The sequence below is a fragment of the Chenopodium quinoa genome, unplaced genomic scaffold (assembly GCF_001683475.1).
Source record: "Chenopodium quinoa cultivar QQ74 unplaced genomic scaffold, ASM168347v1, whole genome shotgun sequence".
Taxonomy (NCBI): Eukaryota; Viridiplantae; Streptophyta; class Magnoliopsida; order Caryophyllales; family Amaranthaceae; genus Chenopodium; species Chenopodium quinoa.
In genome coordinates, this window is record NW_018745000.1 from 1 (window position 1) to 16241 (window position 16241).

The 16241-nt window shown below is 33.1% G+C and overlaps 1 long non-coding RNA gene across 1 annotated transcript; it reads right to left on the reverse strand.

The window, feature by feature from the left end:
- Positions 1–193: 193 nt before the first annotated feature.
- On the reverse strand, positions 194–4924 carry LOC110707443. The gene is made up of 2 exons (XR_002508493.1): positions 4475–4924; positions 194–456 (listed from the first exon to the last, which is right to left on the reverse strand). It is a non-coding gene; the product is annotated as an uncharacterized LOC110707443 (long non-coding RNA).
- Positions 4925–16241: the final 11317 nt, after the last annotated feature.

Below are 16241 nucleotides of genomic sequence, written 5' to 3' on the forward strand. Positions count from 1 at the left end.
ATTTTTGCTATTTATATCATGCACATAGTGTGCTGACGTTATACACTTATACTTCATGTGTGCGGGGATTATCATCATACACCTATGTCCAGCTTCTAACTGTTGCACTTGATTATGCGACATGATGCGAATGATCACGCTGTGGTGAGAAACAGGTTCTTTAGAGAGTGACAACAGGGGTTAGAAGGATATGTGCAATGCAGTAAACGGAATGATAATTACGCATGTAGTAACACACTACATTTCCACAAAACTGGAAAGGTTAATTTTCAATATGTAGAACAGTGATTCAATTGATTTTCAGAGGTTTACAATATCAACCTCACCCATCAATATGTTCCCAAAAATTATTATTTTTTGGTTAATGCTGTGAAGCACTCTACAAATTCAACAGGCAAAAGCAAAAAAAAACAACTTGACGGACTCCAGCAACCTCCCAAACATGCAAACTTCAACCTGCATACATGAAAAAACAGTTCTGGTAAGACAACATTCATATGAAAAGAAAACTGAGCAAAGGGCAACCCATGCTCACAAGAAATATCAATAAATGCACTTCTAAAGCAATCACCTAAAAACAGCAACCAAACGAAATCCAGAGGAAATATTACCTCCAAAAACCATAACAATCTTCCGATCATTTTCATTACAAAGCAGTATATCAGTATATGGTGTGCATGATAAAGCCCTACCAAATAATTGTTGACTGACCCACATGATAGTTGTAAGCAAAGCTTACTTACAAATCAAAATGGAAACCCAAAACAATAGCTCTTCCAAGCAACAAATATTCAGTCATGTGCCCAAGTCATCCACCAAGCTCACAAAAAGGGCTACCAAATATGGCACTAAGAGCAAAAGAACATTAACTAATTAAAGAAACAAAGCATTAGCTCTTCTATGCAACAAAAGTTCAGAGTTCACCCATGAGCTCAAGTTACACATCTACCCATAGAACAATCCACTTATGACTTCAACTCCGACATCAAAACAATCCTACATATGAAAGATAGATCTACTTATGACTTCAATTCCAAAGATAGATCTACTTATGACTTCAATTCCATAACTCTAAACTATACAGTAGGATATGGAATGCATCATGAATGAGCTGAGATAAGATGTTTCAGGATCTACGTCTTTCAGTTGGACTTGAGAACAATTGATTTTGGTTATCAATGAATGGTAGAATTCAAGTTTGCACTAAACTGATTCAATCACCTTACTCAATTTGGATATTTACTTAATATTCATCACATACCTCATCATTTTACTAAGTACGTCAGCTTTTATTAGCTTCATTTGTTTTCTTTCTAACAGACCTCTTAAAATAACCCTAACTTGCAACATAAAGTAAAAGCTTTCACCTACCACATTCAAAGAACACACCAGCCAACAATTCTTTTCATTCATCTCTCCAACCCCCTAAGAACATTTAAATAGGGTCGTCAGATTGTCTCTAATAAAATAAGTGAATCTATCAGAAACAAGGAAGAAGTTAAGTTGGGATAATAAATTGTAATTTGATAAAATAAAATCATCAAAAGAGGATCGCATTATAAGTCTTTTCAATAGCTGGACACTCCACATGCTAAGTAAAAAACATCAAATTAATAAAACTCACCCTGTCAAAAATAAAAAATTTAACTCACAACCAATTTTAGTTTACTTCATCACACCCTGATACTCTCTGATACATTCTCACCTCTTTTCTCTCTAACAAATTCTCTGCTCTAATTGACTAATCTGCAGAAACAAAAGTGTTTACCCCTAGGAACCACACAACCAGCGTATCTTCCTACACCCATTTTCCTCTCTTAAACTTGGGTTGAATGAAAACCCTCTTGTGGTAGTGGATACCTCTAGGGGTGTTCACAGTTCGGTTTGGAACACATTATCTGCAACCTCTAAAACTCATCTGGTAAGAGATACCACACTACCACAATAGCTACTGCAGGCGAAGGGCCACCAGATAAGATGCCATCAGCATCACCCTCTCTCAAAAAATCCTCAACGTCTGCAAAACAACCAGACCCCAATCCACTGCACCACCATTGAGAACCCCTTGCCCTTCAACACTAGAATTTCAGTTTGGAACTCTAATCACCTTGACTGTCACTAGCATAACCACCAACATATTTGCCTGAAATGCTTGCTCGACCTCTTTAATCACTCTCTGTCTCCACCTCAGGAAGGGAAATCGCCACCACCTGGAGAGATCCTTCATCCAATAAAAAAATGTGGTAGTTGTTTTGAGTACAGAGAATGCTCCATTGAGTATTTTTCAAGAATTTTTTTACAGTTCTCAAAGCATGTCCTTATTATCTCCTCCATTTATTGTTCAAATGTTGGTAAGAATGGTAACGAAACAAGAACTCAAGAAAACTCCATTTCGTCAAATTCGCACCGTCAAATACAAATTTGTAATAGACAAAAATGTTAGAAATGTAAAAATAAGGAAGATGTGTAAAGTTAGGGGAAATTGATAGTAGATTGAAATTCGATGCAATTAAATCATCAAATGGGGTCCAGCACTTTTGAGTGGCTGGACAGTGGACACTCCCAATGCTAAGAAAAGTAAAGTAACCTCAAACAAGTAAAGCTTAATTCATCCTTTCGTCCTAATAGCCTCTGTAGTCTAATTATACACTCTGACTTCCTTTTTCTCTTCTCTTGCCCCCCTCCCCCCCCCCCAAAAAAAAAAAAAAAAAAAAAAAAAAAAAAAAAAAAAAGGATATACTAATTGACTAAATTGCATAACCAAAAGTGTCCCTTCCCCCTATGCTAGTTTATTACATTTAACACATGCAGAATCCAGCGCAAAATAAGCTACAAGATACGAAGTTCAATAAAAGTCACGTTGTAAAACACAACAACCCAACCTCATATACTAACTTCCCCTACATTTCTATATAGAGTATACAAGAAGACACGCATGCACATACACCATGCCCACAACTAGAAGACAATTAGCTAGGTTGTTTCAGTACTTCTGTAAGCCTTGTACCTATTCGATTTAAGTCAAGAAAACAATGGTTCTTCATGGACACAATTGAAATGCTACTTAAAACATTAGGTGGTACTACAGCATTTATCAGCAAACTATGCATTTGAGAATAAGCATAAATCATGGACATCTACTTCCTCAAACACAAAACACCATGTCTATACAGTAAAAAGTAGAAACCCATAAAATCCTATCACCAGTTCATAATGTAAAAATTGCAGTCACCAAATACTTCCTCGAGCACAATACACCATTTCCAAGCACCAGACACCCTATCCCCCTTGCATCTACTACAATATCCACATAATCGTAGACATCTTCACAATTATAAGACCTAGTATCACACATCATACATAAGTAGTCAATGGCAAGATCAACTGTAGCTCTCCAAAACGGATGACTGCATACTCATTAGTTGCATTGTGACATCTCTGCTCATAGCACATTTCTAATACAGTAAAATGTAGCAAACCATAAAATCCTATCATCAGTTCATAATGTAAAAAGGCTGTCCACAAATACTTCCTGAAGAACAAAGCACCATTTCCAAGCATCAGACTACTTCCTCGCCCTGCCCTCAATCCCCCTTGCATCTACTTCAATAACCACATAATCATTAGTCATCTTCAAAGTTTTACTACCTAGTACCGCACGTCATACATCAGTAGTGAAACATTATGGTTAACACAAGGCAAGACCAACTGTAGCTCTCCAAGATTAATGAAATTCACACTCATAATCAGAATCTAATTGGTTGCATCGTGACATCCCTACTCTTAACACACTTTCTAAATAGTAACATGTAGCAACCCATAAAATCCTATTATCAGTTCATAATGTGAAAAAGGCTGTCACCAAATATCACAAAGCACCAGATTACTTCCTCATCCATCCAACTCCCTTGCATCTTCGTAAAAACTATGCCTCAATAAGCGTCTAAATCTTCACCCATGGCAGAATACAAAACTTGGTATCCTAGCTGTTAACTTGAAACACCAGATTCATATTTCTAGACAAAGGGATTCCAGCACAAGTGTCAGCATGACAAATCAAATTATTCATCAGATTTTCTTAATTCGGCGACAAAGATTCAAACGGAACCGATCAAGAAACAAAAAATTGTCACATTTCACCTATAATAGAGCAGTAACTCGCATCATTACAGTCCTTCAGCATAGAACGGAAAATTCACACCAATTACCAAATTCAAAGTTATCCAATTTCAACTAAAAACAGACAAAAAAAAAACACAGAATTCAACATTATAACCCAAAAAACTGAGAGTAAATCATTCAATCAGAGGCAAACGAGAAGATCAAAAACCACATTTCATCAGAAACTCCCAAAACATCAAACCCTAAATCATAAAAACCAATAACCTCAAGATCAATTTTCCAATCCAATCAATTTAACCAGCTCCAAATTCAATCAATTACAATCAATTTCAAACAATCAAAACCTAATTACCTGAAAAAGGAGGGAGATCAATGACCATGTTTCTGGGCATGCTCAAGATGACGGCGTTCCTCGGGAAGAGCAACAAGGTAAGAGAAGGCCATACCACCAAAGCAAACATGGTAAAGAGGCATGATTGAATCAGTCTCGATGTATTTAGCATGGTAACTGTCGATTCCTTTGGCGAATGATTCCTTGAGGTAGGAGAAAGATAGCATAGGCTTCACCTTGTCGGGAACTTCCTTCACTGTAACACCTCGAAGCTCGTTGATGAATCTACGCAACGCCATTGTTGTTCGGTGAGAGAGAAAGTGAGGAAAGAGAGAGAGAAAAATTGGGGATCGAATTTCGATTGTAACCCTAGGTCAAAGATCGAATTTTGATTGGGATGTGAAGATTGAATGTGAAATGGGTATTATAGACCTGAGCTTATTTCTTGCTCTTTTAGTTCACTTTGTGGTTTGATCCAATTGGCCCAAAGCTCATTTTATGAGCTTATTTCTTGTCATTAAGGGTGCGAATGAGCTGATGAGTTCACGAATTACTCTCATGAACAAGGTTGATCATAACTAGTTTTTGTTGGCATAGTAAATGGGTTCGAACAAAAATCTAAAGTTCATTTTGTAATTCTGTCTAGTTCGAACACTATTTTGTTTGATTCGTGAATATTCGCGACTCACTTACATTGTAATTTGATCATCTTTCTGTAGCCATTAACATATTATTTCCATAAATGACAATAGTTATTTGATGGTTTGTTATGTATATAAGTGATGTTTTAATTTACTAATCAACGTGATAGAAATGAACTTGTATGTGCTTGTTTTTTTTTAGAAAGTTTCATGTTAACATCCTAGGCATATTTGTTGAATTTCTAAGAATGTGTATTTATGAATTTTCATAATGATATATCAAGTACTATAACTAAAGGTGGTATTGTATACTATAGAGGAAAGCACGTACATAGATGTGGAGATTTGACATGAAGCTTAAGAGGGCAATTACCAACAACAGCGCCATGTTGGTCAGGCCTAATGCCACATCATGCACGTCTTATGGCGCGTGCCAACTAGTGGGAAAAACTTTCATGACCGAGTCGCGTCATGTCACTCCTTTGCTTGAAATCTCTTACATACCTAGACATGTTACACAACCTAAAATTTGAACTCTTAGCTTGTTAGGCCACATATATAGTCACAAGGGTTGTGTCTTCGTGATAGTTTATTTTGCACCTATGCGCCCATATGCCAACAAGAAGTATAACAAATTTCTATTGAAAGTGGTTGTTAATGAGGTTTTTCTCAATTGTTTTTATATATATCAGCGAGTTATGAATTTTTACTAAGTAAAAAATGATAAAATTAGTAGAGAGATGTAAGTATACTATGGGGCTATGATATACATTTGTACAAATATGACATGCGTTAGTTACTCTTTGCTCACATGTTACTTGTAAATTTCCTTTGTAATTTACAGATATGACGTGCGTTAGTTGCATCTTGTTCACATAGTACTTGTGAATTCCCTTCACGAGATTAATAGTTGTTGAGAGAGCGGTAAACTTAGAAGGATGAGAATCTAGACTATCTATAGGTTGAAAAAAAGTTCTAACAACCAAACTCAATCGACATGTGGCATGAGAGAAACAAATCCTCAATTTTATATGCAGCCGGTTAACTATAGGCTTTAAGCTTTTACTACATCAATAAAGATTATGATGATAAACTCATAAACATAAAACAAGGCAAACAATAACATATACAATATTCTTTTTGCACACTAATTACTACTGTACAACTGAGTAACTGACCTAATTTTTTTTAATTAAGAAGTAAATGATGCAATTGAATTGGGGAAGCTTTGATTTCTCTTGATGGTGAATTCTAACATAATTCTTCCAATTTTATTGTACAATTAAATCCTCCTAGAATTGACTAGAATACAATAAGGACCTCTTCCATTCACCTATTTTCACTTATTTCCCAAAATATAAGTTCATATAATAAATTTGAAAACATTTACATTAGTTCAAGAAAAATAATTTCTAACAAGGATGAATAAGGGTTTTTCAAATTCAATTTACAACTAAAAGAAATCTAATAAAGTCTAATAATAAGTTTTGAATCTTTTGATAATCAAGTTCAAGAAAATGATAAGGACCCAAATTCAAATAACAACTAATTAAATACTTCGTATGTTCTAATAAAGTCTTTTGTATAGTAAGTTCGTTCACGTAAATTAAAGTATGTTCGAACAAGATAAGTTCATCACATAAGTAAAATGAGAAAATGAGCACATCATAAGTTCAATTCAAATAAGTAAAAATCAAATGAGTAAAACATATTTTACGAAAAACTAAAGACCAATTTAGCCACTCAATCATCTCCTCTATTAAATTGGTCAGGAATTAACACAAATTCTTTCAAATTAGTAAATATATAAGCCTAAATATATATCTTGTACATATATTCTCCAACTTTCAGAAAGAAATCCGCTTGAATTGATATTATTATTACCTTCAATTTCCAAATCAGAAATACTTGTTCAAACTCTTTGACATTAATACTTCGTAACCTATAAATTAAAGGATATACATTTCCAAAAAAATAAAATTAAAAAAGAAAAAATTAAGTAAATTGTACACCATAATATATGCTAAAGGTAGAGATATATACTAATTGCGTACAACTTTTTTTGATAATTGATCAACACTACAAAAAAAAACTCATAGCAACATTAGATCAAAGAAGCAGCTAGCTTAGCTTGTTCTTTATGGATCAAATGCAAGCATAATCCGCATCAATTATGATAGGAACTTTAGGAGATAAACACAAGGCAAAATGCAACAAAGCCACCATAATTACGACCGGAAGGAAGAGCAACAACGACGGCGGTGGCGGCAACGTAGGCGGCAACACTTGTGGCAACACCAACAAAAGCAAGGCTGCTACAAGCATCCCCATAATTGATCTAAACCCACTACTTCTTACAAAAATATTTTGTTTCATCTTCATAGTGTTTGAATAAAATAATTTATGTTCATGATCGCCATTAGAATAATAATCCATATAAAAAGTTGTATAAACTTTATATAAAAAAAAACTTAGGATATGTTTTATTTTGACTAATCAAAAAAGAGGTTTTGGAGGTTGTTTATATATGGAAGAGAAGAAAACGTATGAAGGGAGATTATATTGGTGTAATGGGGTCCATATGGAATAAAGATGGAGGAAAATGTGGGGGATATTGTGGGAGTAAGGTGGACCAAAATGGTCATGAAAGTATGCTAATTTCTTTTCCTTGTTTCTTGTCTCCTAATATTTGTATGTCTTGATACAAATAACCAATAATGCATGTGTATTAGGACATGGCTAAGATGGGTTTTGATTGACTCATGTACTACATGCATATTGGATGGTTTGTGTATTTGTATGTGTAGCCTTAATTTTTTGGTATTGGAATTAATACTTGTACTAACTATGCCTCGGCTCATCATCTATGGTAGTTACATTGCATACTCTATATATATATGTTTCTAAATAATACTTTCTCTGTTTTTTTAAGTTGACACCTTTTGACTTTTACACTATTCATAAGCTACACTTTGACTAGTTTTTGTGATTTATAGCTATGTTAAAACATAGTCAAGCAGACTCTTGTTTAAATCGTCTAAATGTATATTATATTAATAACCACTTTTTAATTTTACATTGTCGAGAATTAGAGATATTAATCGTTAAAATAATGCGTTGACAAACGTGATAAAAGAAAGGTATCAACTAAATAAAAACGGACGTAATAGTAATTTTTTCCATTTGGAAGTTGTATTTTTCACCTTCTGGAAATCAGATGTGACATTCGAATATTTTTAAGGTAGACAAAGTCGGCTTGATAAAAATTATAAAAGGGGTATAGAGAAAAAGAAAAAGGAAAAAAAAAGGACACATATGATGAGAATTGAAGGGAGATAAAAAGGGGAACATTTGGAAAGAAAAAATGTTAAAAAATAAAATTAATGTACTTTCTCAAAAGAAACGTTATTATAACACAAAATTGTGTGATGAATGTCAAAGAGAGATATATCTTTTCACTTTATTTACATACTCCTGTCAATTAAAATTGCCTTAAGAAATCTATATATATATATATATATATATATATATATATATACTAAAACAGAGAACGCTTAACCTAAAACTTGACACATGTCGCTCTTACAATGAAAAATTTCCCGCCTAATTATAGAATGCTATTTATGGTAATTCTAAATTTTGTTGTAATATATTAATATGCAATCTAAAGGAGTCTGTTTAGTTACTAATAACCAATAATCGGTGTCATTAAATATAGTAAATATATATATAGGATATCTTATACAACTAAATATGGTAGTATAAACAATACAAATATCATATTATAGATTTAAGTTAACAAAATAAGGCATTTGAGCTGTGTATAAATCATAAAGCAAGATTTTGAATAGTGATCTTATTAGATTAATAGTAAATAATGTATATGCTATAACACAAAAAAAAAAAAAAAATGTATATGCTATCATGTATAACTAAATGTATACAAGTACGTAGTATATATTATTGTTAATTGTCAAAAAAAAAAAATACGAAAATAGAATGTCATAAACAATAATAAACCAAAAGATATATGAGAAGGAAATAAGATAATATTTAGGCATAGTATATGAACCTGTCAATATGATTTCCTTGATTTCAAAATATTATCTAATATATATGATTAAAATAGTGTAGTATTTCCTTATATGAGTTATATCCATATTTTATATCATTTTATAATGATGAGCATAAATTGTGTTTTTATCAATAGTATATCATTATGCAATAAAGTATTTAAAAAAAATCTAACTTAGTAGCCTCTAATTATATAATAACAGTATAATTGTCACAATCAACCGTATATCATTATGCACGGTAATTTTCAAAATTATCAAGTTATGCACGGTAACTTTCAAAATTATCAAATTTTTATCAAATGTATATCATTATGCACAACAAAGTAGAATTGCAATTGTCACAATCAATTCAGCAATTAAAATTAGGAAAAAATAAATTAACTTGGAACTGCAAAGCAATGTAGAAATTATCACCCACAATCAAATCTTACATTTGAAAAAAAATGGATGTTTAAATTACTGGCAATAATGAAAATCAAGTGGATTTAATCCAGAATTTAGTGGCCGGTTATGCATGTCGTCGACCACAATACTTGTGATAATGGTGATTTCCTAGCTACTTCCAATGCATGATAGAATTGACGAAGGTAAATTTACTTGTGTGGTTCTCATATTTTCGGTGGAAGCTGACTATGTTTTTGCTAAAGGTTTATCTTTGTCTTTAGACCTAAGCTAGGATTTAATATTTATCTTGGGCGTAACTACTTGATTAAAAATTCAGTGACCACATTATAGGACGAAGAGTAAATTTTATTATGTTGATTAAACCAAAAGTACACATATGGGTAATATTAGGGATGAAAATGGGTTGAATATAGGTCAAGTTTGACAAGACCCAAACCCAGATTATTGGAGGTGGACCCGAAAATTTGACCTAAATCTAATGGGTCTAAAAAAAATTAGACCCGGATCCACTGATCTAACAGGTCTCGAGTTTTAATAATCACTTAAATTTTAAATAGATAATAACTTGCCTATTACTTGTGTGACTATATTTATAGCACTAGTAGAAAAAAGAAAATGGGCAGCCCTAAATGCGAAGCGGTTATTGAATTCTGCTTCCAAAAACCCACAAAACCCCACCAAAAAAAAGAAACCTGAAACATACAAATAAGGAGCGGTTATGGGTGAACCGCTGCCAAATATTATAATTGAAAGCGGTTTGAACAGTGAACCGCTCCCTATTTGCTAAAGAAACCCTAATATTTCTCACCCCTCCTTATATCTCACACCTCCTTCTTCTCTCTCCTCCTTCCCCTCATTTCTCACGCCCTTCTTCTCTCTCCCCTCCAGCTCCTTCTTCTCTCTCATCTCTCCCCTCATTATTCTCACGTCCTCTCCTTCTCTCTCCTGTCTCCATTCTTACGTCATCTCTCCATGTCCTTCTCTCTCCTCTCCATTCTCACGTCCTCTCTCCATATCCTTCCCTCTCTGCTCTCTCCGTTAACCACCGACCAACACCACCTACCAATACCACCGACCAACCCCACCGAGCAACAACCACCTAGCACCTTCGAGCAATAGCGCCACACCAAAAACTCCAACGACGCGACACCCACCGAGCACCACCATCGTTTTTAGATCTTACACGGAGTATTAATTTAGGTAAAAATTTAGATCTAGTTTTTTATTTTTATATTTTTTTTCAAATTTCATCTTCTACATGCATTTCTGAAGGGTTAGCTTATGTTTGATTGCTTGAATAAAGGTTAGATTTATGGTGTATTTGCAGTTTTTGAATTGAAATTTGGTTAGGGTTCGTAAATTTATTGATGGGTTAATGAATTTGTTTCGCTTCAATTTATTTGCATAATGAGTAAATTTTTTGAGCTATTTTATTTTTTTATTTTTTTATGTTTCAGATGCGGGGTGGCGTCGGTTGCGATGGTGGCGTCAGATGAGGTGGTGGCGGAATAGCTGTGTGTGGTGGTGACTTTAGTAGTATTTTTTTTTGTTGAATTATAATGTAATATTACAACTAATTATTAATGGAAATATATATTTTTATACATATCTTTTATTTTTGTGTATCAATTTCTGTGAAAAAAAAAATTATTTTTTAAATCCATAATGGGGAGCGATTCAGGCATTAAACCACTTCCCATTCCCTTCAAGTGGGAAGCGGTTTGCATTTAAAGGGGTAATGGGATGTCCCCCGATCCCAAGTGGTTCAAAATCGCTTCCCATTAGGGGTTTTGAACCGCTTCCCAATTGTCTTTTTCTACTAGTGTAGTCATATACATACATTAAGTAATCTTGCTGCATATTGCATATCAAAATAAGCTTCATATAAAAAAGATACATTAAAAAAAAATACTATTAAACATATGACAACCAACTTGATGAGAGTAGGAGCTAGCCCTTGGAGCAGTACCGGTTGTAGTTTGGAGTTAGGTACTTTAGATTTTCCTTTCATCTGATTCTTTAGATTAGACAGCTTATGACTTATGTCATTTTTTTATTAAAAAATATCTACGGGTCTATGGGTCAAATCTGGGTTGGGTCTAGGTTTGAACTTTTCAGACCCGGATCCATTGCACTAAGACTCAGATCCGACCCAGATCCATTTAATTAGGACCCAGACCCTAAAATATGAATTAGATTTAGGTCGGCTCCTGAATTCATTGCCATCCCTAGGTAATATATGAGATAAGACTATAAACCCTTTTATATCTCTAATTTAAAAAATTAAAAATAAAAATTATTCAACGTTGAATTAAAATTATAATACGCGATAACATGATACACATTATTGAGAAGGAATAATCAAATAATGTAAAAAATATCACTATTATGCATTAGGCTAACTTTGATTTCGATTTTGTGAGATTTAATATTTAAACTATCAAAATCGTGCAATTGCACGGGTACTATACTAGTCTAGTACTATATCCAAGATACGTGGCCACGTCAAAACTTTTAAAATTTGACTCATATATAAATGCAAATAGGGCATTGTATAAGGGACGAAGGGAATAGTTCGTCGTCTGTTATGGAGAATCTTGGCGCATAGCTCCTATATACTTGTCTTGTAAATAGCATAAATAAGACAAAAAAAAGTGGTGGATGAGTAGTAAATATGAACATTGGTGTAAAGTACCATTAAATAGGTAAATAGTACCATTAAATGCTTTAGTGTTATACTTCCTTTGTTTTTAAATATTGCATCACTTGCCTTTTAAGGAAGTATCACAAATATTGCACCATTTATATTTTAGGAAAGAAATATTTGTGTTCACACTACAAATACCAATTATATCCTTACTTTTCAACATTTGATTTTTTAGTTTATGTATACCATCACATGGGCAATCTTATATTTTTACCTTTCTCTCTCATCCTTTTTTCCACTACCAAAAATCTTGTGTCAAACTCCTATGGTGCAATAAAAAAAGAACGGATGAAGTAAATGTCACTACTACAAAAAATGGAATAGAGAACGGTTGAAATAGGTCTTATAGAACGCCTTCTGAGGCGTTCTTCTGCTAAGCGATATGTAAAATTTACAGAACGGGTAAAAGAGGCGTTCTACATGCAAGGGAAAAGAGAACGAGTACAAGAGGCGTTCTATATGCAAGAGATAACCGTTCTCTTTTCTGTTTTATGTGCTTCTAAAAAATGAATAAAAGAGAACAGTTAGCAAAGATAACCGTTCTCTTTGTCGATTTTAGAACATTGAGGGATGAAGGTAGAAGAGAAAGGAGTTAGGGTTTCATAGGAGGGAAGAAGTGAGAGAAGAAGAGGGGAAGTTATGAAGGAGAATGAGTGAATGACGGCTAAGAGGAAAGAGGAGTCAGGGTTATAATTTTGGGCCTTTTGGTATATTAGATTTTTCTTTTTTATTTAAAAAAAAAACAATGTTAAACATATAGAACGGTTAACTACGAGGGGTGACCTATATTATAAGTGTAAAATTTGGATATATCAAATAGAACGGTTAACTAAGAAATGTGTTCTATATAATAAAATCACAATTTAATAAAAGTATTAAAATAAATCAAATAGAACGGTTAACTTAGATAGGCGTTCTATATAATCCTAGAGATCGCCTATCTAAGTTAACCGTTTTGTATCTTCGTTTCTTATTCTAGTTTTTGTAGTAGTGTGTTTTTCTAGCTAGCGGTACAAATAAAGTATGTCAATTGTACATCAAATATTGTACCATTATTACTAGGGCTGAGCAAAACTACCCGAAAACCCGATCCGTAACCGATCCAAAAATTAGGGTACCCGATCCGATAACCATAACAGTTCGGGTACCTGATCCGATAATTTGTTATCGGGTATGGTTATTGGGTATCATATTAAAATTAATGGTTACCTTCCGATCCAATAAACAATTTTTTATTTTTTTTTCCTACTTAAACCTAATTATCCAAAATCTAAACTCTTATTTTACTTCATAATCATTTATAATATAAATGATTAGTAATATTATAAATAATTTGGTCAAGATCATGTGGTATTGTTGTTAATTTGTGTTGAATGATATCATAGTAACTACATTTTTTAAGTTTGATTATCATTATTGGATATCTTATTGGGCACCCGATAACTGATCCGAAAATCCGGGTACCCGAAGTCCGGATACTCGAACTTATCGGTTCGGTTAATGGATATCACTTTTAGTGATATTGGTTATCGGTTACTCTAACCGTTAGTGTTAACGATACGGGTACCCGACCCATGCTCACCCCTAATTATTACATAAATAGCACTATTAAGACAACCTATACTCTAATAGTATAAAATACATGTATAATAATATGTTAAAAATATCACTGTAACCATAAAAAAATACAAAATTATCCAGTGTCATGTGAATTTACCAATTAGCCCTCTTATATGCATCCCAAATAAATAGCTGTTATGCACCTAGTTGCACTCGTTTTCATATGTAATGATCAATGGAGTACGGAGTATTAATCTGCTAATTTGTGGAGTAACTTGTAAGTTGATGTAAAGACGGTAAACGAGGGTGTGTATTTGTGTAATACTCCGTACGAGTAACCGTGTAAAACTAATCCACATTTTGCTCTCTCTACCCTATTCAACCGACAAACGCAATTTTTGAGGTGACATGCATAATTATAATTTATAAATCCGTGTTATCTAGAATCTCTGTATGAAGGTTACAAGGGTATTATGACAGCCTCTTTGGTACTTTGAATGTTATTACTTTTCTTTTTCATTTGACAAGCGGTTTATGATGTAAAAACGTTTGATTATGCACAATGCTATATGACTAATCGGGTTGAAGATCATGGAGATGGAGGGATGGTTAGTCCCTCCATCTCCCCCCCGACTGGCGTGGGTTCGATTCCTCATCACACCTCCTATGATAAGAGGTGCCCCACCCCTCCGCGTATCTTACCTGTTAAAAAAAAAAAATGACTAACCGGGTTGTTCATGGTCCAATTTGGATGCGCTTTGGCACCAAAACTACAACATATTTGGAAACCTCACCTAATTTAACCGTAAATCACAATTTAATTGAAATTCCAAACAATATACTACACACTACCTCTGTTATATATTATGTACAACTTTTGGTTATTATTTATGAGATATAAAAAATTCAAACGTTGCACATAATATGTAATGGAGGTAAAACAATTTTGGAACCACGAAAACCAATATGGTATGGTCCAAGCCTCTATCTAGGTAGGGAATTCATGAATGCAAAGTAATAACCAGTTCAACTAAAAGTTTAAGTTATAATTAGTATGGTATGGTCCAAGCCTCTAGATAGGGAGTTCATGAATGCAAAGTAATAACCTGTTCAACTAAAAGTTTAAGTTATAATTAGAGTCCGTGAATGGATCTATACATCATCACGCCCTCTTACAAAAGAATACTTTATGCTTAAAATGTAAGTGCTAAATATTCCACTTTTAAAATAAGGGTGGATGACATTTGAACATGTTGTATGAAAAGAAATACCATTAGCAAAATCATTTTTAATATCACGACTTAATAATACCATTAAGATAGTAACATATCGAAGTATGATGTATGTAAATTAGTTTTACCTATTCAGTCAATGTCATATCGGTTGAAATCATCAAATTTCAAAACAAATTAATCAAATTAAATGTCCATCGTTTTCCCTAATGTACGTTGATCGTTAAAGTATCATTGAAGCTCAACCAAATAGACTTTATGATAACAAAAAAACAAAAAAAAAAAAAAAAAAACCTGTAGAAAAAATCTTAGATTTGACGGTAAATGAGACATGTCTTCCTCAGTAGCCACAAAACGTAAGAAGGCCATAATAATTAAGAAATGTGTGATGATTATGTTTTAACTGTTACTCTAATTCTAGAACTTACGACTTCATTCAATTAATCTACTGTACTTTTTATGGCAAAGGTTACCTACTAAATTGACCTTCAATTTAATTATTACATCACCAAAAAAAAAAAAATTCCTTTTCATAGGTTGACATTTTCCAAGTTCTTTTTGTTTGTTTTTAGGTTTTTTCTAGCCCAATTTCTAAGTCTAATCTCATCAAATAATTCAATTATTTCATTATTACCAATTTCTTACGTTGGTAATTAAAAATGTAACCCTAATTTTAAATGTCTAAAGTCTAATGATCTTATCTAATTCTAGCAAGGGAGATCATGTATAATGTAGTCAAGCCCATCCTTTATCCTTTTTACTTCTTTTTCTTGTATTAAGGAATCATTTGGCTAATTAAAATGTAACATATTGATTTAGAATGTCATATCAGGGAGGTATAAATTCAAAATCACATACTAATTTGAAGTTATTTAGTTTATTACTAGTATGATTTTCAAGTAGAATGAATTGTGAGTCTTAGGATGTGAAGAGTGCGTAGGACTCTAGGGGGACGGAGCCATTGGGGTTAGAACGAACTCCCTTAATATGCTCCATAGTTAAAAGCTTAACAAAATAAGATAACTCTGATCAACGTAATTAAGCATTATATTAGCTATATATAACTTCATACTAGAAATATTTCACGATTCGGGTTATTCTTTTGCATTCAACTTAAATTTATTAAAAGTAAACTAATAATAAATTGATACGAAGTACTGTAACTTG